Consider the following 25,139-nt stretch of genomic DNA (forward strand, 5'->3'; position numbering starts at 1 on the left):
GAGTTGGTTCATTGCCAGACTGAAAACCTACTGGTATGAAGGAAAAGTCTCCTTTCTTAAAAGAGACATTTTCTGAAACTAAACATGCCATTTTGAAAGAAAGATTCTGAATGCTTAATTTAGAAAGCGCTGGTATGAGATGGGCTAGCTTTACCAAATGCGAATGTATATGGGCTGGTCCTCAACGCAAAATCAGAGTAGGGTTAGTGAATCAGCCATCTGCCTAAAAATTAAAAATAAAACCATCATCCACCTCCAGAAGGGCTGGGTGCAACCACAGTGCTGATGAAGAAGAGCGCTGGGACAACGCAGTCCCATTCAGCTTGCGGGGACTCTGTCCCTGTCCCGTCCAGCTTGCCTGGCCTGCCTCAGGGTGTCCCAGGACTTCTCAAAGCTCTTTGTCTCCATTTCCCAACAGCTCCAAACCAGGAATCCGCTGCTGTATGTTTTCCCACTTTTTCTCTCTCACTGTGGGTCTGGTCTTGCAGGGAACTAGGAAGAAATTTCAGCTCTGTGGAAACCGTTGCACCGTGTCAGGATAACCCTTTGGGAGACAGCAGCTAAGGACCTCCTGATGCAGAGGCACTGGGCTGATCGGACACTTCCAAAAGAGGTATGTTCATCACTGACGTGGTACCAGGTGCCGTCGGTCTCCAATATTTGCTCTTCTCCATTGGCAGAAGAAGATTAGTTCCTGCTGTAGCAGCAAGGACTGTACTGTGAAGGACATAAATTAGCATTTCATCATGCTTACCTGCCATACCTTACCTCATAAAAACTCCATTTCTTTACTATGTTTCCCTTTATTTTAGTGGCATTCTTCCCTTCAGCAGATACAGGTTTTACCACCACAATATCGCATCTTATTCCCTGAAGCATTTATAGAGTATGTGTCACAGGTTTAATGGATCGGGAACATAATTATTCTTATCATATTAAATCTTTGAATGACGGCAGTTGGCCATTTTTAGTTTTTACTTTTTTTTTTTTTTTTTTTTTACAATGAGTTGAAATACTGAAAATATTTTAAAAGCCACCACAACCTGACAGGCCAGAATTCTCCTGTCAGCTACATCTCAAAGTAGCAAACTTTACTGACATTTTGCTGGAATTTCTTGCTGGGTGAGAAATGCCTGGGAGCAAACTGAAATGATCTTCTAGCAGGAAGGCTGGTTTCCTGCTGGGGTTTGTACTTTTTAGGGTGTTAATCTAATATACTGTATAATCTAACAATTTGTTTCCATGTGAATGTAGAATTTACTTGGACAGTGGGAAAGGAAGATCACTAATATATTTTGTACAAATATGGGATCAAACTAACCGACACTGTGTAATTTCCTTGACTGAGAGAGAATATATTGCATTGAGGTGGGATTCTTTGTTTTTCAAAAAAATATTTCTTTTTAAGTTGTAGGTTTAGGCTGGTTGAATTAGTGACACTGAGTGATAATGAGGAAAATCTTTCAGATAATAAAAGTAAAGAAAAAAATAATAAAACCTGGAAAATCATAACAATTTAGTCAGAAATTTTCAAACAGATAAATAAATTTTCAAAAAAAAATTATGTGATATCCTATGTTGAAAATTGCCAGAAACATAATTCAAAGGACAGGTAAAGAAATGGGTTAAAGATACACCCCCACAAAACAGAGGACAAAAACCTATTTCTCTAGCGGTGATTGTAGGTGTCATTTGACTGACATTTTTCGTGTTCTTTTTCTCTCATTGCATAACATTAAAATAATAATAATTGGGGATTAAATCCAAACATATAGATTTTATTTTTTTTATTTTTGGCATGTGATATTTAAAACCAATTGTTTGCTGAATTTCCTTGGGACATCAATGAATGTTGCAAGCCCTACAGCCTGTCTGTGATCATGACATATTCCTTAACAAATGAAGTTAATAACTATGCACTGATATATTGCGATTTTCCCGAAGGAGGCAGCCCCATACTGTTTCCTATTTTCTGCTTGTGTTGCCTGCATGATTGAGTATTGCATTAGTCCTGAGATTTGCAGGGATGATTTCAAGTATATATGATAAATACCGCAGATAATGTATGTCCATGGGCAATACTTTACTTCCTGAAGGATATCTACCAGCTAGTGAAGGGCCTGGTAAGTTGAAGGAGAACCCAGAGGAAACTTTCAAAATAATTTAAGAGCATTACGTGCATTCACCCGTGTACTCCAAAGACATTTATTTTTCCCTCATGCCTATTGATACACTTCAGGGACACAGCTCATTCTGGCTAACTAGGTGAATCCATCTCAAAGGAGGTGGATACTGTTTATGAGTAGAAACTCCCCACACACCAGCCTTCACCTCTGAAAAAGTCATTGGCAGCTTCCAGAAGGAAGATGAACCTGGATTGTGGCAGTACTAAGGAAAAACGGGAACAGGGAAGGATATGTATCTTCTGATTGCAAACACAGATGTGAAATTAGAAGAGGAATAAGAAGCACCAGATCCACCTGTCACTGATATCAAATGCAAAAAGAGCTGATGAATTTCTCAGCCTTGATTTTTATCAGCTACACAGAGACCTCTGACCTTCCCTGTTTCCCTGGGTGCAGTGAGTAGAGATGCGGTGGATCACATTGCACAAAGCAAGCAGCTTTAATTCTGGTGGGATGGCTCAATGTATCAAGATGTATTAATGCTAATGAGTTTGAAAGGAAGGGAAAGAGGAGAGAAAGAGAGGTCTCCTTACCCTCCCTCTTCCCAGCTCAACATGGTTTCCTTTCATGGCTTTTTCATCTCAGTGTCCTTGTTGTCTGCCTACAGATGAACCTGGGTCCCTAACAAAGAGTATTCCAGGAGAGAGTCGATGGTTTAATATATTTTTTTTATTTCCCATGGTCCTGGTTGCCTCACCAGTCCACAGCCAATGGTCAGAAAAGACTATTTCAGTTTTCACATCTCAGAAACTTCTGAAACGTAAGCACCTGTGCGTTTTCATTGTTGAGTTTTGGGGGTCTTTTAATAGTCAAACAGAACAATCCTTTTCACTTTCTCTTTTGGCTTTGTGAAAACTTTCAGATTGGGATTAATGTCCTCTCTTACCCAATTGAGAAACATCTGTTCTAGTTCTCCTCTAAATGATCTTCAAAGCATGTGTAAACTCCATGTGTAAGAGCCAGTCAGAATAAGGCAAGGTATTCCACAGAAAATTATGAAAAACAAATATCCTCACCTGGAGCGAGGGACGTGGCATATGGTCATTCTCAACAGCTAGCAAAAGATTCTGGCTAGCTTGCTCAACTAATATGCCTGACACCTACTGCATAAATTACTTGGGACTAATTTTTCCCTTTAATCCAAGAAGATGGTCAAAGCGTTTTCATCACATCTATTACCTATGATTTTTCCATTTTCAGATTTCAGAATTTCATTTGCAAATAACCCTTTTTCACTGCTTGAACATCTCTGCAGCAAGGTGGCAGTAGTTGGAACAACAGCGTGACACATCTAATGAACTCATCATTATTTCTAGCTGGTAAGCAGGATTCAGAAGCCTCTCCTGCTCACCTGATACACTCACTGAAGAACCACTTATCTAAAGAAATCTTAAAGTAAGTGTCTTAAAGTTTTCCTGGAGCTCTTCCCAGAAAATGGCCTCATCTTGAGGCTTCTAAGTGAGCTTTGTTCCCTCTGAACAGGCCATTGAGGGGAGGACTAGGTTTGCCCCTGAGAAAAGGAGAGTACACCACTGCGGTGGCTTCCACGCTGCAGAGGAGTGTGTCAGAGCTAAAAGCGTAAACTACTGCCCCTTGAGTCCAAGAGAAGCCTCTGCAGCTGGCCTCAGAGGGGAAGAGTGTTCTGCTCATCGAAAGGAAGACCTTTCTATGAGCATGGTACATGGGAGGCATCGTGGTCCTCTAGGATTTACTCTCCTCTTGCACAGCTGTCCACACACCCACACCTATCCACTCAATCTTTATAAAGAGAGAAAGGACCAGCTTAATATAACTGCTGGAGGTGTCTAAAGAAACTCATATGCCTCAATTATTGATAGGGGGTTGCAGACCTTTATGTAAAATAGACACGCATACATATTTAAGTTTTATTCTGGCTGTTAAATATTAATGATTTTTTTTTTTTTTATTAAAAAGGCTTTTTATCAATTTAGCTCTCGTTATAGAATCCTGAAGGCAAGAAAAAGGAGTACGAAACTGTTAGGGTTTTCTGGGCGATCAGTGATGCTGTACACAAGAGACAATAATCCTAGTCCCAAATCTTAGTCCTCAGAATGAGGGAAGAGGCCCAAACTCTTCCTTTCCGGCCACAGCACACTGCCAGAACACCAAACAAAAAGGGCACGGTGTCCTTTACAGAGTATCCTAAGTGGCTGCATACATAGATTAAAAATAAGGCAAGCTACTAACCGTGGACATTTCTAGAAGGGATGGAAGGTTTACTTCTTGCTGTCTATTTTAGTGCCGTGGCCCTGAGCTATGGGTTTGGGCGGCTCTGTTCACAGAAGGACTGACCCGATTCCTTGCCAGTCTAGCAATTGTCAGGAACCTGTAGCTCCAAAGAACTTTAGGCTGACATTAATCTATTCGAACAGTCTGCTAAAATTTGCAGCAATAGCTCCAGAGTATTCTAGCCAAGAGTCTTTTTCTAATGCAATTAACGTTGCTATCCATTTGTCCCTGGAATGTTTTCCTGCATTGTACTGTCCGGCCATCCTGGTGTTTTTACTGCAGTGTCTAGTTAATTAGCACTTGGTCTGTCTTTCTGATACTTTGATTCCAGTCTCATTACATTATGCAAATCTGCATCTTGCTGAATCTGCCGCGTTTTAGGCCACATGCTGAAATAATCAAAACCCCTCTGCATCCCATTGTTGTTGTCCTCTATTTCTGGGTTTTATTAATGTCTGTTCATGTGCGCGTGTGTGTGCATGTGCGCTTCCTAATTTAGAAGCAATTGAAATCTTAATTTCTATTCTCAAATAAACAGTAACACTGCCATTCTAAGTAGATGGCATGAAATGGCCAGGTTTAATTTTCTAGGCGTTTCTGCCTGAATCCCCCATTTTGCAATATGTATTTATCCGTCTAGTACTGAGTACCATCTCCCCTCATTCACTGGTGCCAATTTATTTTTTTTTTCCCAGACGGAAATATCTGAAATGGACTGTGGGCCTAATTCTGTGAATGCAAGTAAAAAACCATTATTTAAGCATCTAAGAATTAAATGTTAAACTAAATTATAAACCCGAAGTTTGGAGCTTGAAATTTAAGCTTAAATAAACAACTCCGGGAAGGCTGTCACTCCATCACCCGCATATAGTAAGAATAAGAAGAAATAATAAATGATAAAATCCTTTACAGTAAGATCTCCAGTGTGCTGGGAATGTTCAAAATACCTGAGAAAATTAACTCCTTGTTCAAGGACTTTTTCAGTCTGCAGACTGTTGCATACATACCCCCTGAAAGGCCAAAATCTTGAGGAGGCTTTCATAAGTGCAATTGTGGTTTTTTCATTAAAAAGTTGTAACCAGGTCCTTGGCAGTCTAGTGAACTGTAGAAATCCAGTATTCAGCTGATTTCTGGTTGTCAACCAAATGCCATAAGAGGCTTGGTGGGGTTAGGGTCAGCAGGATAGCTGGGATTGGAGGTAAACCTGCATTTTGTAGTGCCACATTATTTTGCTTTATTAGTAATGATGACTACACCCAGACACCTTGAATAATGAAAACAGAAAACTTTAAAGTATGACTAATGCAGAAAATCATCTGTCCATCAGAAATGCCTCCTGTGGGTTAGACCTCTTTTCCTGGCCACTAAAAGGAGATCTCTTAACTTGCTATTTATTAGCATATTCCCTCCTTTTACCCTTCCGACCCTTGGGAGGCCCTTACAGAGGAGCAGATGCTGGTGAGAAGGTCCTATTTCTTCTCCAGGCCAGAAAGGGTGGTGTTGGTAGCCCTTTCCAGGTAGGAAAACAGGTGATATGATTCAATTGCTCTGAGCCAGGAAAGATGTTTCCCATCGGTGACACCATTTTGTTTTTCGTGGGTGAACAAGGACCACAGGGGCTTTTGTCTTCTTTACTGCGCCTGTTATCCAGCAAACACTGTAATTCCCATACTCTGAAACCTGTCTATATCAAAGTAGTATTTCTTTCCTTCTTCTCCCTTTTTGCTGCTACAAGAGAAGCACATTTTGAAGGCAAAGATGAAACAAATTTCATTTCCTTATTTGTCTTACTAGAGCTTCTCTGAACAGAATGGATCAAACCGCTAATTATAAGTCACCTTACGCTCAGAGATTAAAGAGAAATTGTAACTGTGAGAGGAGATTTTTCATGCATCTCCCCTTTACAGAAAAGCTGAAGGGCACACCTAAATGAGTAAAACGGAGTGAAATGACACCAAACATGCTACATGTTGGAGATTTGCAGTGATCTGTGATGATGAAAGCAACGAGATCAGTGGCAGACAGACAAAAATGATGATTTACTTATTCTCTGAACTGGTATGACAGTATTTCCAACTCCACAGCAGACACTTCAGGCATTTGAATGCAAAATGTATCTATGCTATCTCAGGATGGGACATCAGAAATTTGACCCAAACAAGAGGTCTAAGGTCACCCTGAATCGTCCATGAGTAAAGTAGGGTGAGATTTGATGGAAAGCACCTGTAAGAATTTCTTTGAGAAGTTCAGCTTCTACCTCATGTAGCTGTCTAGGAAAGCCTAAAAGTTTAAGAATAATTATGAAAGATAAGAATCTTATTTATTATTTCCACCACAGCTCTACCATAGCTGGAGTATAACGAAAGTTGCAGAGATAACATAAATAGAGCAGTTTCTTAACAGGCTGTAGGCAGGTGCTTGGTTAAAAGTTTTCGAAGAGGACATTGCTTGCTTTTCTTTTGTGTTCAGTCTTTCATACAGAAGAAAGCATTTGTAAACCTTGTACATCCTTCTGACTAAGGAGGAATCCTCATTCAGACATCTCAGTACCTCAGTTGGCAAAAGGGACAAATGTGTCACTCTTTACTGGTCAATATTTAACCACTGTTTTTGGGGGCATATTTCAGGCCTTTGCTAGTTGCCTGCAAAATCTCCCAGATCAATATTTTTTTGAACTATCACCTTTCTTGTTTCAAAGAGAAGAACAAGCATCCAGAATACCTGGTCTCTCCTCCTCGCTATAATCTCATAAAGCACTATTGACTTTCCTGATGCATTAGGAATATGAGTTAAAACCTGTAAGGCATTTGAGATCTCAGGTGTCATTTGCTACTGTCCTGAGATGTTGCAGAGAGTCACTAGCCTGAACTGAATACCCATGACTCCCTTAGAAGCATCTCTCAAGGGTAAGAATGAGAATCCACTTTCAAGCGTTGTCACCCTGCTGTTTTCAGTGATCTTCTGCAGCTCTGAACTTGAAAGAGATGTAATTCCTGACAGTACAACTGACAGTATGCATTTGCTGCCATGGTCTGGGCAAGACTCCTGTTGCGATGAACCGTTTCTCATCACAGAAGATGATACAGCTGAGTGGGAAAGGTAAGAGACAAATGAACTCTTGGCCAACTCACTTGTTGAGTGAAACTGGCATTCTGACAGGAGGAGTTAATTAGGAAATCATTTATGCACTGATTATCAGCATTGCCTGCCTAAAAACACAACGCAGCACTTGTATTGAAGCAAGCAGAGTGTAACTTTATAGTATACTTGTGTTGTCAATTACCTGCCTAATAAGCTTATAATTGAAACCACTATTATCATGTAGTTTCCATAATAAGCAATAAACACTGTAAAATAATGCATGATGCCCCTCCAACTCTATGGAGAGCATGTATAAATCATGTAATCAACAACAGCTTATGTTGTGAATCCCAAAAATTGATTAAAAATTTTGACACTTCCCCAAGGAGCTCTTCAAAGAAGCATCTCTAAAATTCAGGGACTTTTGGACAAGAATCTGGATCTTGAAATAATGGCTTCAAGCCAGAAGTTTTAAAGCCTAATCCCAAGCCTATGAATTCAAGGAACAGTTTGCCTTGACTTCATAGGAGTTTGGACCAGGCCTTTAAAAGACAAAGCATGCCCAGGTCGTGTGCAGTCCCCACACACGGAACTTCACTAACAAAAAAGAAAGTCCGAAGCCCGCCTCACTGGCCACCTTACCAGTGGCAAAGCAGTGTTTGTCTTCTGGTTTCATCTGCTGTATAACTTTTCCTCTGAAACTGCTTGGAATAGGAAGAAAAGAAGATTTGGCTGGTATTTCTCTTGCTCCATCTATCTCTAGTGAAGCAACGGAGGTCAGGATGTCCTGAGAAGTTCAAGGAATCACATTATCTTTGCATCCTTCCCACAGCATAACTGAGTTGAGAAAGCAATCACAGGCCAGGTAAAACATGAAAGCGGTCAGGATGTAGAGAGATTTAGGCGTCTTGCTGACTGGAGGACTACAGTTTTCATAATAATCCTCACAAATTTGGCCACTGACCATAACTGACACATAAAGTTCCTTGAGGGGAACAGTATTGCACATGCTTCAGGCTCCTTGTGATTAAAAATAGAAATGAACTGCAGCTTTTCCCCCCAGCAGACCCCTTTTCTGCCTGTGAATATAAGAATTATCTCCACTTGTGAATCAATTGGTGAATGAAGCACTTATTCAACTTATTGCTAATGTCACTTAGAGTGTATATAGATAATACATTCTGGGAGCAGAGAAAAAGGAAACATACTTATCCCCCAGACAGAAATATCGTCAAAAAAATCCTGACCTTTCTTGGTTTGTATAAGTCATTTAACTAGCCACTTCTCGCACCATATAGCAGCTGAGTTAGCTGCAAGAGAAACCTGAGCCATTTTTCTCATGAAAACCCCAATGACTTAGTGACTAACTGCTTGAAAGTAATCCTGATGAAACGGCGTGACCTCTTTCACTTTCTTCGCTCTAGTTTAAGACCTTCATTTAAGTGAGGAGATTTGACTTTATAGAATATTCAATCTTTCTCAAAAATACAAGACTTCCACCCCCCCAAATCTTTATGATTAAACAGAATTCCTTATTCTGCCTTGGTCTAATTTGTATAATAAATTAGAAATTTCACTGTAGTGATAGTTGAGCCAGTTAGCAAGTTCTACTTCTTACTGCACAACTAATTCTTATCTTCAAATAACTCCTGGGTATACACATTAGACTTTGATTTCTCCTGTTTCTCCTAAGAAAATGTCCTACATACATCTCCTCCCTATAAAATGACAATAGTTTTATTTCCTTTCTGTTGCACTTAAGTCGGTATCCCTTCCTGTCACCACACACCTCTTTTGAGGACATTCAGCTGAGTGCCGGCTATTTTCAAGTCAGTGAGGTCTCAGAACATTCTCAGTGCTTGTTTCTTCTGTGGGCCTGAAGATCGCAGGACCATGCTCAGACCTCTCAGATGGGCTGTCCCTGGGGATGAGGTTGGCCTTCAGAGCCTGCCTTCCACTACACCACGCTTCTCTAGCTTCACCAGCTATCTTCTGGCTTCTCAAGTATATGTCTTCAGGGACATAATGCACAGCAAAGCAAATTAAGGCAGAGAGCAAAGCCTTAACAGAGCTAAAAAAAATGCAGTATAGAGAACACTGAAAACACTGGAAGCTTCCTCAAAGAAGCCAAGTGCTGATAAATGCCTGATCACTTCCCTTTTCACACCTCCTTGGGAGGATGTGGTCTACTGTCTGCATGGCAGTTGTGGTCGTACAAAGTGTGCTCCCTGCACCAGAAGTACTTGACTCTTAGAAACCAAGTTCTTTCCATATCGTATAATCGACTTGCAAAGTTCAGTTCCGATACCTGCTCTCAACTCACAGCTACTCAAAAAAATTGCTCTTCCTCAGATGTGTCACAGAAACCAGTAGAGAAACTCCCTGGGGCTAGGGCAGTAGCTTGCTGTTTTTCTGGTGAAGTCTGATGTGTCTTTTTGGGGGCAGGTTGCTTGCAGAAGTACGATGGATAGCTTGGGCAGGAGCAGTGCGGATATTCTCAAAGCATCATGAAAAGCAAATGTTCTGCGTAATCTGATACAAACATATCACACGCTGTCACAGGATGTTTGCTTAAATTCTTAATATTTCAGGGCTTTTCACAGTACATATTTGCACAACCAAAGAATATCTGGACCCTGATCTTGGCTGGGACTTGCACAGTTGGTTTAATTCCATTATTAATCTTGTTTGCTGTAGGCCATTCTTTGATTATCTTGTGCCAAATTCTGGTGTGAAAGTATGAAATGGAAATAAGGTAGCCCTTTTACCTAACCCACTTGTGGCATTTGCTTCTTCTAGTTGTGACAGGCAAATACGTGGACTGAACTGTTCCCAAAGGTCCTGCCCATGCAGCTGGGCAGAGATTACTAACCTCTGGCAGATGGTCTGGAGCTTTGTCGTTCTGAGGGTATATATTCTGCCTGCAGACAAGGAGGAATTTGGATTTGTGGCTTGGTTGTCAGAAAATTTAGTTTCAGAAATGTTTATCCTAAGGGAATAAGTGAAGGAAAAGGTGGGATGTAGATGCAGACAGGTGATGCCCTGACCATCCTTAGAAGATAGCTTCACATCCAGGTCCCCATGGCAGCATGTTCTTTGCTCGCAGCTATGCTGCTTTCTGTCCCGTGCCGCCCAGAGGAGCACAGCTGTCTTATTTAGCTCATTTAAACTTTCCACAGTAAATCAACTGCTACAGCACTTCTCGCTGAATGTTCATTTGTCGATATGTCTCTGGTGCCCTGGACTGAAAACAATATTCCAGGTGCAGGCACAGCCAAGCTGTACAGAGGAAAGTTATTGGGGTTTGTTTTTGGTTTTTTTTGGCTCCATAATGTAATGTCTCTCTAACCGTAGCCTAAGATTGCATTGCCCTTCCTTTTGCTGCTGTATCACATTACAAATTCATCTGTGATTTCTCTATTGCTAGCCCTCAATCTCTTTCAACAGTACAGCTTCATTCCATTGAATATAGCATTAATTTGTTAGTGTTTATAGGCCAGTCAGTGCTATTGTGTGAGAGGTTGGACTAGACCATGTAGAGACAATATAATATCGATGGCAGCCAGACAAAGAGAAAATTGACGATTCAAAAATAGAAGGGAAAGGAGGAACAACAGGAGACAGAGTTTGGTGAATAATAGATCTTTCATGCCTGTGGTAGACTGAAAAAGATTTTAAAAATTGCTCACAGCTTAATGGCAACAAACTTCTAAAAACACAAACTCAAAATCTAAAAAACAATGAAACACTGACTTTGAATTTCGCTAAGGTATTTTGTTTAACTTGAAATTAAAAGTCTTGAGATTTTTCTTTTTCTTTTTTTAATTTGTGTTCTTTTATTGTCATGTAATAATTCAAAAATCTCTTTTCAAGGGAAAATATTTTTTAACTTTAAAACTCCTTTGTTTTCATTCTTCAACAAAAATGGCACTTCAAAGTTCCATTCAAATATTTAATATTTTTTTACACACGTCCTCAAAATGTTGTCTTCTTTTCGGTTAATAGTATTAACCAAATCTGATAATAGTTGCCAAGCTCCCGTCTAGTTTTTAGTTTCTTCAAGACCAGTTTTGGGAAAACTGACTTTTAATTCAGTGTCCGCTTAAATACATAACACCTGATAGAGAGAGGAAGGACCTGAACAGCTGGTGGTGCAATGAGCAAAGAAGGGAGAGTCAAAGGGAAGGAATACTGCATACAGAGAAAATGAGAGGTGGAAAAAAAATTAAAAGTAGAGGAAGAATGTAAAGATTCCCAGGTAGAGAAATAGGGATAATATGCTAGAGAATGGGAATAACGCAAAAACCCCACAGACTATTAGTTCCCCCACAATTTTAGGCAGAATTGAATTTCGTAAGTCAGGTGCCCAGATGTCATGCACTTCCACTGCAAGAAATGGGGCAAAAAGGCTTGACAGGAGGTGCTGCACCTGAGATCAAAATACGTCTTCAGATCGATGTGAGTTTCTTCACTGAAGACATAAGGTGCCAAAGGTGACCAGACTCCCTAATCAGACTTTCTGCTTAGGTGCCTACAGTTAGGTGGGATGAAACCAGCCGAGATCTTTTAAAAAGTGTATTTACATCCTTTTGTTTCATGTCCTTTTGTTTCGTGTCCTTTTGTTTCATGGCGTTTTCCTCACGTGCATCTGGTATCTAAGCTTAGGGAAAAAGCTGGTGAACCAGGATGGTTTATTTATAGTATTATATAGAGAGTTGCACCATAGGTCATGGAAGAAAAGGATAAATTACATAAAACCCCTCATGGTTCCTTGATGAATTGTGCAACTTGCTGGCAATAGCACTCAGGCTACTGGCATGGATATCTGCCTCCTGCACCAATGATACCGAAAGACAGCGGCTCAGATAATCACACAGAGGAAAACTAGAAAATTGGTCTGAGGGCCCTGAAGAATCAATTACCCTTAGTTCTGCTGCCTTTTTTGATTCTGTCAAGACTAATATTAATGCTTCTTCAGGGTTTTGCAGTGGCACAGGCAAGCCAACCTCTTGGCATCTGCTCAGTTTGGTTGTGGATCTTGGTGCTGAGAGGAAGACAACAGACAATTATACCAGTTCTTGGTTCAGCTCTAGGCTGTAGTGTGGAACTGATTTGGCCTAACTGCCCTGGTAATCCTTACACTTGGGCCTCCCGGCCACAAAAACCCCTTGACTGAGCCCTGGGTTGAAAACAAGGTTGTTCCAGGGCCCGGGTTGGTTATTTTCAATTTCATCTCTTCATTAGCTTTATGGCCGTGATATTGCAACTGCCATTCTCCAAGAACAGTGCTTTCAAAATATTTATTCTGTTGTTTACATTTTCTGAAAAAGTCGTGTGCCGCCTACCACTGACCTTTCTGAAGAGCGTGTACGCAGGGCATTAATGCCAGTAAACAGAAGTAAATGATAGCTGTTGTAAGACTGCTTTGTTTGATCCTTTTTCTGTTCATTTTAATACTCAATTACAGTAATTGTCATATCTTTTTTATTTCCAAAAGAAAGCTGACTTACAGAATAAGCCTTCTGCATTATTCCAAGTAAAATCAGAGCCAGAAGGCTGCCACAGAGGTTCAACATTCTCTGCTTGGAACTAGAACAAACATTCGCCATGGTATGAGGTGTTAGGTTCTTTCTTTTTTCACTGCCACAAGATTAAATTCTTGCGTTGTTTTCACAAGAGTTAATGAATGATAACTCCAGAGTCATTGCATTTCCCGGGCGCCAAAAAATGTCAACGGCCCACCAGTTATCTCATCGGGGCCTATTACTTAAAAGCTGCAGACCGATGCTTACAACTCCAGCATAAAAAGCTGCAGCTTCAAATTTCTGGAGGATCAGCTTATACTTATCCCCAGGGAATGCCTGCCTGAACATGCTCTAACATGCAGGATTCTCTCCTCTCTGCCACCGATTCACAGCGTTCGCCATTCTCTCTGCAGTGACATAATGGCCATGAAGGATGTTTTAACTGATGTTGGGCCTGAAACAAGTCTCCCTCGTGCCTGTTCTGTGAATTCATTGGTCCATTGCCAAGAAGAGTATTTTTGCCAACAGATATCAAACTAGCTGATACTGAAGCTTTTGATTAAAATGAACTTAGACCCATCTAGCCATAATAACTAAATAGTTATTTTAGTGGTTATTATGTCCTTACTGTGAGACATCTTATCATAGAGGCAGATTGCATGAATCAAAGTAATTGTACGTTGTGGAGACTGGCAATGACAACTTCAGCTGCCGTCACTAGACAAACTTCTCTTCCGAGCTGTTGTGTAAAATATGGAGTGAGAGAAAATCTCTGTTGTGGCTGAGGCACTCCGACTGAAGAATTTCTGTCTAGCGTCTGCGCTCTTCCCAGCAGTTCTCTCCTCAGTGATTATATCTACTGCTTCATTTAAAAAAAAAAAAAAGATACAGAACATCAAAGGATTTCTTTGTATAAAGCTGAAAAATTAGAAAAATGACAAATTAAGAGTCTAACCTCTTAGATCCAAAAAAAAAGCAGTTCAGCTTCTCCACTTGTCATCACCTTTAAGTCAATCCACAGCTGCAGTGGAGTTGAAACCTCCTTGCTTCTCGGGTTGCAGATTACAGTCAGGACATGAACTTTGCCTGGGGCTGAGGCTTTCAGCTCATCCAGACCCTTGTCTCTGTGGTGCAGGACCTGGAAGCCCAGCAGGGCCCATTTCCAAGGCAATCTGAATTTGGCCGCCTCACTGGAGCGCAAACAGTAAGTGAGCATCCCCACATTTCACAAAGCGCTTTGTCAAAAAACTGGGCAGGGATCTACAGGAAGTTTATAAAATATGGATCCCACTAGGTAAATGATTTGGGTTTCAACAAATCTTTTTTTTTTTTTTTTTCTGATAACAACGTGCCTACTTGATCATCCTTACAATACCTTACCTATGTTTTTTTGAAGCCTTTTTTAAAGCGGCATATCTGCAGAACTGACATCCAGCTCTCCAAACCACACTATTTCAAAAGGATCTGTACCTGCAGAATTACAGACGGGATCAGATCCCCATCCTGTGGTGATAACACATGAACGTATTACAAGTCTGATTGTCTTTCCCCTATCCATACGTTTTTCAGACTGTTGCATCAGTATATTAATATCCATCAGTGTCTATAACTTCTAGCGAGGGTTGCCAAAAGTTTAAAAAGATAAAGAAATTCTTCTTATAACCTTATAAGATTGTGGGGTAGCTATTTGGTGTCACGGGGCATCATAATACAATGTGATCCTGCAAAATTCAGCCATGGATCTAGTCTAGAGTCATAAACTAAAATGAGACTAGAAAAAGGTACTAAAAGAAGTTCTCCTGAGTGATTCTTTCCTTTAATATATTCTAATATTTTTGGAAGATGTTAAAGATCTTGTTGAACTCTGGATCAAATACAGCATGAGCTGTACCTTTCTTTCTGAGCATGTCAGTTCTCTGTTAAATAATGGATCTGAGCAAACCAAACATATCTCATGTGAAGCTGTTGAAATTAGATACGGTCCCTTATGATTCCTGTTCAGGCAAACCTTAATGGCAGTATAAAGTTAATATTGAAATGAACTTAGATGAGAGTATTTTAATCTATATATTTATGATTGAGCTGATTTCCTCTGCAGCTAGAGGAAAGAAAAGAAGTTCTCCAGCGGTGCTTTTCTTCCATTCCGTCTTTATATTCAAATGTCAATATGCAATGTTGCAAGATGGATATTTATAATTACTCTGATTTCATTAGCTAAAAAGCCAGAATTAGATGGTAAAAATTAGATTTTAATGAACAATTTCAACATGAGGAAGTTATGAATTGGTGTCTTGAGGATATCATCATGAGTTAGAAACGAGGCAAATTAGACAAGTCCAATAGGAAAAAAAAATGGCAAGGTTGAGAGGAGATTAAAATAACTTCAAACAGAGCAGAAGGCTAGAAGGAGTAGAGAAGAATATGGAATTAGCTTTAAAATCCTAATTCTTGTTTTAATATTGCAAAATAACTCTGAACAGTGTTGGTAAAAACTGGGGAAAAGACTTCAACAGCAGGCAAACACCAGGCTGGGGAGAATAAAGGTATCCAACGGAGCAACACATGCTGCCACTCTGCCTATCGCTGTTTTGAAATCAGTGAGGCCACCTGCACTGAAAAAAGCATCCATGCAGGTTGCATACGTAATACCCACTTGTGCTTCGCTTGTGAATGTGTTGACCCTCGTCTGTGAGTGAGTCAAAAACTCGCTTTTTTTCTGAAAGTTACCAGGGGTTTGATGACTAGGAACGAGAGGCAGCTGTTTACGACATAATGAATAAAAAGTAAGTACGGAAATCTCTTTACCGTGTACATTGCAGGTGTAACGTGGGTTACAACCGTACCGTGGTGGACACCTGAGTTGGGCAGCTCTTGGCTGAAGTTTTTATGAAGTGAATGGATGAGGCTGAGAAAGAAAAAGGAAGGAATCAGTGGAATCAAGAAGCGAGCTGACCGCTCAAAAGGTCAAACACTTGGAAACAAATCTGAGGTGCCCTTAATCCTAATGCAATATCATCCTCATTAAACCGTGTCATGGCCTCAAGCAAATGCTCAGTATAAGTGCGTTTTTACTGCAGCCATTTTAAAATGATGGCTCTTGTGGCATACACATATCTCATTTGTTATATACAGTCATGCAAGCCACACAGATGACTCTTAATGTTACCCTCTCTCCCCCTCAACTATTAAATAAACTCGGAAATTACAATGACATTAAAAACACTTCGAGCAACTTTATGTGATCATTAAGTCAGAATATTCCACTCTGGAGGCTTCTGCTATTCAGCAGCCTTGAAATTACTTAGATCAATTAAGTGCATTATATTTTATATGGGATATAGGAATGTGTTTTTCTGCCACTGTGGGGAAATATAAATAATGAAACAAGGAGAATCTCCAGCAATCTCTGTGTTAGTCCAGTGCTGCTTTTCTCATTTCTGAATGTTTTCACTTGGTTGGGCTTGCTTTTTCCTTTCTTGGTGAAATATAGTCACGTATCTCTACAATGCAAACATTTTAGCAGTAAAAAAGTCTTAAAGTCTGCCTTACTGTGCCATCCCTTTTTTATTAGGTGACAGAGAAGAGAAATAAGCATGCATAACCCAGGAGCTTTTAATGAATTGGAAGCACTTAATCAAATCATCAAAACTAGGAGCCTGCTTACTCTGTATCCTGGAGAGGAACTTCCAAAGGATGCTTCGTTGTCCTGCAGATCTGAGGTACCCCCTCAACATGCTCTCTGTATCCACTGACAGCACAGACACGATCTGAGAGTCGCCTTCATGGGACGGGTCTCTGCTGGGGGTGCTGGTGTCAGGAGGCTGAACAAAACTACTTTACCATCAATGTTGAAAAAAGCAAAAAAGAGCAGCAGGGAGGGGGATCGGGCAGAGAGAGTCGGAGGGATTCATTGAGGCAAGTCATTGCCAGACCTGGCAATACCACCCAGGCCTTTTAACGGGCAACGTCTGAGGGGTAATGCCCCTTTGGAGAGAATGATGTATGACAACATCACACTTCATCATCCAGTGAAGCTGAGACTATATTTATTTACTTATTTATGTATGCTATTAATCAGTGTAATATCGTTTCAATTCTGATGCGTTCATTTGTATTTCATTCAGGAAGTGGGCTGTTCGCTGTTAATCATAATCTTTATGACCGGTCACTACCAATTTAGGAGAATGTTTGTAGACTCCAGTGTCATCTTGGGATATGACCTTGCAGGAAAGGTCATTAGTCATTAGCTACTACTAATAATTAGTGTCCAGGTAGAGCGATTAGCTGGTCAAGTACAATGGCTTCAGAGTGGCTTCAGAGAAAGCATTACTTTCTGCAAAGTGAAAGGGCTGGAAGATAGTTTTCTGGCTTACAAGAAAGCTGATTGAGAGGCTGTGTAATTAAACTCGTTGTGTACAGTGCCCATCATGCAGAACATAATAGGACTTACCCAGAAAATGAATCTGATAACCTGGCGCCCAGTGCCATGCTAATTCTCATTCTGTTGTGCGGCCCAGCCACTAAATTATAGTTATGCAGGATTAATTAGTACCATTCTCCATAAAGCTAATAGTCAATGTAAATGAGGGGGATTAGCAGGGAGTTATGCGGTGACTTATGAAAAAGGAAACACGTTTTTAAACAGGGATCTCAGGACACAGAAATTAAAAACCAAGGGATTTACTTTCAAATATCAATGGCCCACTGCATCAGGTATGGGTTTGCTTTGCCTTGGCGCTGAAATATGTTTGCAGAGATAAAGTTGTGCTCCACTAGGCGCAGCTGAACATCCTTAGGTATTTCAGGAGTCATCAGCTGCTTCGTTATAAAATCCAGAAGGGACCTGAAGTGAACTTCTAGGGGATTACTCGTATAACGTGGATATTCCAACATGCTTGAACTACATGCCGTTTAAGCTTTTTTTTAAAGAATATTTTTTGCAAACAAAACAAAATCAAACAAAATCTATAAGCATTTGATGGTAATCTAAAATTGCCCAATGATACTGTGAAAGCTCTGGTTGTATTATTTTAATGATTAATATCTTCTCTATTAAAAAAATGTATGTCTTATCACACAGATTGTTTGTTCAATTTTGGATTCTAATCCCTGGGTTTACTCTCGCTTTATCGGCTTGAGTTTCAATAGTAAACTCGTCCTCCCCACTGAAACCCATATGAAATGGGACGAAGCTACTCCATCTCTTTTATAAACTAATAGATTGAATTCTTTAAATATTTGTCTTTTGGGCATTTTTGTCAGTACTGCACTCATTCCTCTTTTCAGAACAACATCCTTCCTGACTTGCAGGCACCGGACCTGGACGTAATATTCCTGCAGTGATTGCAGCATTAGCAAATGCCAAGGAAATAGAGCATCTTGATCTCTACTCAGAATTCTCTTGCTTATACTGTAATACACGTTTTTCACTGGCGTCTTTTGTTGGCAGCATCATGTTCACTTGATTCAAGAACGCTTCTCCTTGTTTCAAATTCACTACAGCAGAACTCTTCTCTTCCCCATTTATGTATGCTGTAGTTATCTCTAGCATCCTTCAGTCCCCTTCTGCCTCCGCTAGGATGTGTTAGTTACATACAGATCAGTCTCTTTATGAGGTTAAGGTGCAAGGACCTCTGCAGCAGGAACTAGACTCCTCTGTGGTGCATACATCAGACACACCAGGTGACTCTGAAACTTCTGGAGCGCCTGGTGGCCCAAGAAGTGACTCTAAATACATTTAAGTGAACAGAAAAGGGGTATACTATTTGTTTGCTTTCTCTTCAGAAAGGAGGAGGAATGTTTCACAGATGTCTGAATTTTTATGTTGTTTCTTATATTGTTCCCTAAGAATCTGTAAATGGATACCATCTGAGATAGACTGACATTTAATCTGATCCAGTACAGCAATCCTTATCTTCTTTAGGTGGGAGGAAGAGAAAGAAGAGGAAAGCTAACAGGAGGATATGGAAAATTACAACCCTGTCCCAGACTTAAGCAGAACAAAAAAACTACAACTGAGAAAGGTGTTGAGAAGTCACAGAAATACAGAGAGATCTCATCAAGTGACAATGCTCACCCTCCTGTATTTTGCCCAAGGCTGGGCTTTGATTGCAGCCCTGCCGTCTCCAGCTGGCAGAAGGCGGCCCACGGATGCACACGTGTCTGTGCTAACACTTGCCACCCTGGAGACTACACCAGGGCTCGAAACAAAGACCCATAAGGCTGGAAACTTGAGTCTGCCCTAAGACTAAAGGTGGCACCTGTCAGGGACAGACGCTTTCTGCGGCAGCGGCAGAGGGAAGAGCCCGGCAGCCCCTGCAGACCAAGGCCTTGCACGGTGCAACCTTATTTGTGCTCCCTGGTCCCAGGGGGCTACACAGTTTGGAAGACGTAATTCTTCACTTTGTGAAGAAGGATGGTCGAGGGATCAGAAACAAGACAGAGCCAATAACTTAGTTGAGACTATGATCAGCTTACATTTATCTCCCTCTGCACCCTGCTCCAGCTTTTTTCTGAACTGGTTCAGAGCACTTGCAGTCAGAATCTCCAGGTATCTCTCTCTCTTTCTCCATGCCAAGGTATATTTCGCAATTACATCACACAGGGTTAGTACATTTTTCTAATGAGAAGAGGTGCTATGAAAGCTTTTATGTTGTTTTCTTTTTTATTTGGTTGATACGCTTAGTGTGTGTGAATGCGCACCTGTGTAATGTTTTGTTAATGTGACATTTATTCTCCCTTCCTTCCAGCCCCTCCTCAAGCATGTCTGCAAATCAATCTGGTTTTGTGTTTAATGCAAGTTATCAATCATCTTTTCATGAGCAAATGGTTTCATATTAAGGGGAAGGAAACATTCTAATGTATTCATTCTATTATTGTTCCTTGGAAAAGATCCAGATTTGCAATAAACCAGTGATTGGAAATGCACAAAGTATTTTAATATCCTAATTATTTTGATTTAACTTCCTCTAATAGTTTAAATTGATACTGAATTTATTTAGAAGTCATTACAAAGGGATTCCCCCCGCCCCCGCCAAGTAGTTCAGAAACACACACCGAACTGAAGCTGAAGACAAAATACATTGTTCATATTCCGAGCTGCCAATGGTATGCAAAGGGAAAGCTTTTGTATGAGAAAGCCAGGTGGAGGGAAACGGAAAAAAAAAAAAAAAAGGCAAACAATGCTGCTATATATACATTCAATTATTATTTAAAAATTCATCTGATTGATTTAAAAAAAACCACATTGATACAATGGCAATTTTTCTGTCTTCAGGAGATGATAATCAGACACCCACTGACTTCCTACATTGCTGGCACTGACACAGATTTGACTACATGAAAAGAACTACTCAAAAATTGCATCTCTTCCTGCGTATTTTATTTTTTTTCCCTGCTATCTGCATTTTTACCTTACTGTTGCAGTCACGCTTTGCTCTTTTCACATAAATTTCATCCACGGTCTTCACAGGAATGCTTTGCTCACGTCCAGGATTTCTCAGCATCCTTTCACTGCCTGAACGGACTGAGAAGGCTTTAAAGTGATAATGCTTGGCCCTCCAACAGATCCCGCAGAAACCTTAGACACCATCCCTAGAAGGTTCACTGCTGCCATAAAGGTCCATGGGACACTTTTGCGTAGGTACCAAGAGCTTTGTAAGGACTTCGTACAAGCATGATAAATGTTATTGCCAGGCTCTTCCTGAGGTGTAGACAGAAAGTGTGTCAGGCCTGGTGTCCTAAATCTTTTCTAGGTCTTTCATGGCTCTAGAGATATCAGTAAAAGCTACTGACAGGATCAGTGGTCTGCCGTGCTCCTCATGCTACTGACCCAGTAAGAAGCCATCCTTGGCTTGACGAGCTGATGGCTCCAGGCCTGGATCCCCAGAGAGACTTTGGACTACAGCAAGCAAAGCTGCCACTTCTCCATTTAAGGGTCTTATTCCATTAGTTGACTGACCTGTTCAATCAATTCCTTTTCAATCTCCCTCCAATAAGAAGTTACTACAGTCTTACATCCTTTTGACCCTAACAGAACCAATGGCATCACATTAGCATAAAATCAAAGCAGCGCGAGACTGAAAAAAAAGAGAAGTGAAAAGGATCTCTACAATAAGAATTTATGCCCCATGATCATTTTGAATATGACTGTACCTTGACAATAGCTGTTGCCTGTAAATGAGCATCCACGGATACCACATTACTTCTGAAGCAAATTCATGATGACACAAGAGTTTCTCAAAAGATTTGGCAGAGCCTTGCTCATTAAATTAATTTTGAAGTGCTAATTTGGCACCATTTTTTTAATGCACATTAATTCATGATATAAATTTTGACATGTTCAGATGTTTAAAAAAAGTTTAAGCGGCATTGGAATTTGAGAAATGTACTTTATATAAATATACTATGATTAGAATCACCATGCTTTACTGCTTTATTTAGTTGCAAGTGAAGAGATGAGTGTTTCGTGTCATGCTATGTCATTTTATAAGAGCATGTAAATGAAGTCCTTGAAACTATTTAACTGTATCATCTTGCCACCTAGCTTTAGGGCAAAAATCGGTACTGTTTGCATTAGCTTACCTCGACAGTGACTGGTGTGAGTGGAAGAAATAGTCATTTTTGAAAAATAGTCAGGAATGTTCTCCATGCTGAAAGTACCACAACTCCGAGTTAGCCAAAAACAATCATGAGGCACTACTCAAGACTTCTAGAAAGAAACAAACTATTGTTGTATCCTTTCTTTTGAATTACATCTGATTTTAAAGTGATTATTCTGAAGATATGGAATTTGGGCTTTGGCCTAGGAAATTCAAGATCTTGATCCTGAATTTTATGACCTGGAGTACTCTGGAGATGGGGTATGCGCTGCTCTCTTCTTTCTGAAACAGAACCACTCCACACCCTGAAGTGCAAAATTTGTGGTGGGGGCAAATAACAGGAAACCTGACTGTGAAGGCCAATGCATAACACACACAGCTAGGACATGGGTAATTTGGATATTTTCATCCCTATCTAACAAAATAATAAAGAAGGGGAACTAGAAGGCAAATCGTCCACATCCTTCATGCATGCATTAGTCAGCAAGGTGAAGAGTAGACTGTACTATTAAACATTTGGTTTATGTTTGTACCAGCATTTGCAAAACTTTCTTAGACAGCTCTTCCTGCATCGGCGTCTTGCTCCAGGACTTTGGCAGCATTTGGGCAGCACTAGGCCATGCTGCTTCGGTCCAGATCACGCTGGCAAGATCTATGGGCCAAATCAATGTGCTCCTGTATACGTGCAGTGCTCACACATATGCACATACAAAGGACTCTTCTTTTTTACGTTGTCCAGGGGAGCAGCCCATAAGCTCTGAGGTGCTTGGGCAATAATTAGCCATCACCCATCTGGACCATGGAGTGGGGTTAAAACACACCTAAATCCATTTTAGATGGTATACCTGCATTCTGGATTTTGTCATGACTATTCCTTTGTCTCTGATGCAGTGAAGGGAGCAAAATATAATTTGCTGATGCTGTGAAAGCCAGCGATGGTAGACTAGGCTGATCACAATGCCAAGGCGTTTAGTCCAGCAGTGATAACCTAGGAGGTTTTGTATATTTATCTAGCTATCTACCTGTCAGATAAGCAAGTCTATGGGTATCTGTATTTGTTTGAACTACTGAGCTATGATCTAAGTTTTCTATTGATGCAATCATCTTTTCCTAGGTCACCAAATATTTTCTGAATGCCTCAAGATGTTTTAACTCAGTTTCCTAATGCAAAATGTTCCTCCTTTGAAATAATCAGGGAGTTGGAGTGTGTCTTTGTCCCTCTGTCCAGTCCTTTATAAGATGTGACTAATAATTGCAGTATTTTCCTTTGACTGTTGTAGCAATGCCTCATCCACTCCACATTCTCTTTGAAGTAATACACCCTCACAAAGGAGGTCGTTTCAGGCTTTCTTTTTTAAAACTACTGCCTATCTAAAAAAGTTGCTAGATTTTACCAGTGTCACATTTTCATCAATAAAAAAGATGGAAGCCACTAGAAAGTCTCTAGCCCCTGCAAGACATGGTCCTGAAGAAAGAGATGCCTTTGAGTATGCATAAGTGAGTCAAAACAAGTGATTCGGTGTCCAGGAGGGTTTCTTTTTAGATGCACATTTGTAGCTAAACAGGAGCCTTGTGGTTCTCTCTTCAGCACTCCCCTTCTGTACTCGAAGCAGTTTCCCTCCTCGGAGGAGCGAGCTTGAAGCTACTCACTGGAGCATCATTTAAAGCATCCCGCCTTCAAAGCGAATGTAAGGGTCTCCAGATGGCAGCAGTTATCCTGGCCTGTGGAAATGGGATGCACGTTTATGGTCTTAGAACCATGGAAGATGACAGCAAATGTGTTTCACCAGTTAGCAGTGTAGCTGTATAGTATGTACACCCATAAGAGATTTCCAACTGGAGTTGTTTTTTAACTCATTTATACAGCAAGCAGTTGTAATTTCTTTCCAAAAAGAGTCCTTGGATGCATGCCTAAAATAAATTTCCAAATCCCTCCATCAGACTATTCCTCCCTCTCTTGTCTCTGCCCCTCCTTTTCTTTAATAATAATGGAAACAATTTGCATCGTAAGCCAAACAAAATTTTCTTGTGTTAGGAAGAAAATAATGTTGCAAACTGAGTAAAGTAAATGAATAGTGCATGAACTGCTGCCATCTCTTGGTTATATTCATCACTCCAAGTATTCTGGGTGTATTCATCTAAATCAAGAATATTAGGGCACATCATAGTGTTATTTTCCCTTTCACCTCACATCCAGCCTCGCAAACACAAAACAAGACACCATTTAATTATTTTTTTTCTGCTGCTGCTGCTGAAATTGTCAGTTGCAACTATGAAAGTAATGTTTAAAGATCTTTATTAATATTCTCTGTGTGCTTAAGCTAGGTCCTTCATCTTACTTTTCTGGGTTTTAGTTTTTGTTTTATTTTAATCTCTACCTTTGTTAAGATTCCAAGCATTCAGTTGTAATTTTCGTACTACAACAGAGCTGGCTTTATTACATTGGCATTCTGATAATGAAAAGCATGAGGACAAATGAAGGGAAGGGCAGCGGCAGTGAGGAATCACATCTGCCTAAGTGAAACAAAATGAATTTCCAATATAATTTTTTTCCATGTTTAAAGAATAACACACTAATTTTATGCCTTATCCAGATGTGTACTCTGATTAGAAGCTCGTTGAAGGCAAAACTCCAGTGCACTTCAAAAGCATTTGGATAATTTCCGGTGAAAATCGTCAGATTTCTATTGAAGTTGTCAGTGAAATGACATTGGTTTTTCCCACCCAATACCATTCACCACAATTGCTGCATGTTTAATCAGTTCCTGCTGATTTCAGTGGGACATCAATTGACCTTTTCTAGGTCAATTGCAATGCGTGGACAGCTAAAATATCCTGTCTGAGCAGTCATTAGATGCCCTCTAAATGATGATATGGATGATGAATGGGAACAAAATCCTGGCAATCTCCCAACGACAGCCACAGAGGCAGGATTTTTGCCTGTTCCTCACTTTTTTCCCAGCCCTTGGTCCCATTCCCGTCGGTGTCACACTCGCTTGTTAACACGTTGCTGTATCCGTACCTCACCAGACCCTATGGCTGCACCACAGCCCCTCACTTCAGGCTGCAACAGAGAAGGATCAGCAATTTGTACGGAAAATACAAATGCAGAAGGTCTGAGAGCAACCTAATTAAAGCACTCCTGAGCTAAGCCAAAGGTTACATTAACACCCAGGCTATAATTAGCAGATCCTCTCACGTTGCGGAGTGAGGAGGCTTATCCAGTCTGTCTGTTGGAGCAGAAGCAATTGGGAACCGCCATGAACGTGACAAGCAGTCGCTTGCCGTGTCCTACTGAAAAGACTTTGTTGAACTGAGGCCTTACAAAAAAGTTTTTTTTATCTGGAAGACCAGAAATTGCTTGGTCTTCCCTCAGCCAGTAAGAGACAGCCAGTCACGGCCGAAGATCTCTTTCCTATGGGATGTACGTGACTCTGCAGTTCTGGAACTGACGACTCTTTTGTCTTTCTTTTTGTTATCATGACTAAAAAGTATAA

General features: G+C 40.5%; 1 long non-coding RNA gene across 10 annotated transcripts; it reads left to right on the forward strand.

The window, feature by feature from the left end:
* The first annotated feature begins 218 nt into the window (after positions 1-218).
* LOC141745445 (uncharacterized) lies at positions 219-24,229 on the forward strand. Of its 10 annotated transcripts, none has more exons than XR_012587763.1 (7): positions 219-613; positions 7,391-7,535; positions 13,015-13,127; positions 14,104-14,246; positions 15,862-16,031; positions 16,614-16,761; positions 23,231-24,229. It is a non-coding gene; the product is annotated as an uncharacterized LOC141745445 (long non-coding RNA). The 10 variants fall into 10 exon arrangements; XR_012587761.1 differs by lacking the exon at positions 23,231-24,229 and adding an exon at positions 18,966-23,220; XR_012587754.1 differs by lacking the exon at positions 23,231-24,229 and having other exon boundaries at positions 16,614-23,220.
* Positions 24,230-25,139: the final 910 nt, after the last annotated feature.

Source organism: Larus michahellis, chromosome 6 (genome assembly GCF_964199755.1).
Source record: "Larus michahellis chromosome 6, bLarMic1.1, whole genome shotgun sequence".
Classification (NCBI taxonomy): Eukaryota; Metazoa; Chordata; class Aves; order Charadriiformes; family Laridae; genus Larus; species Larus michahellis.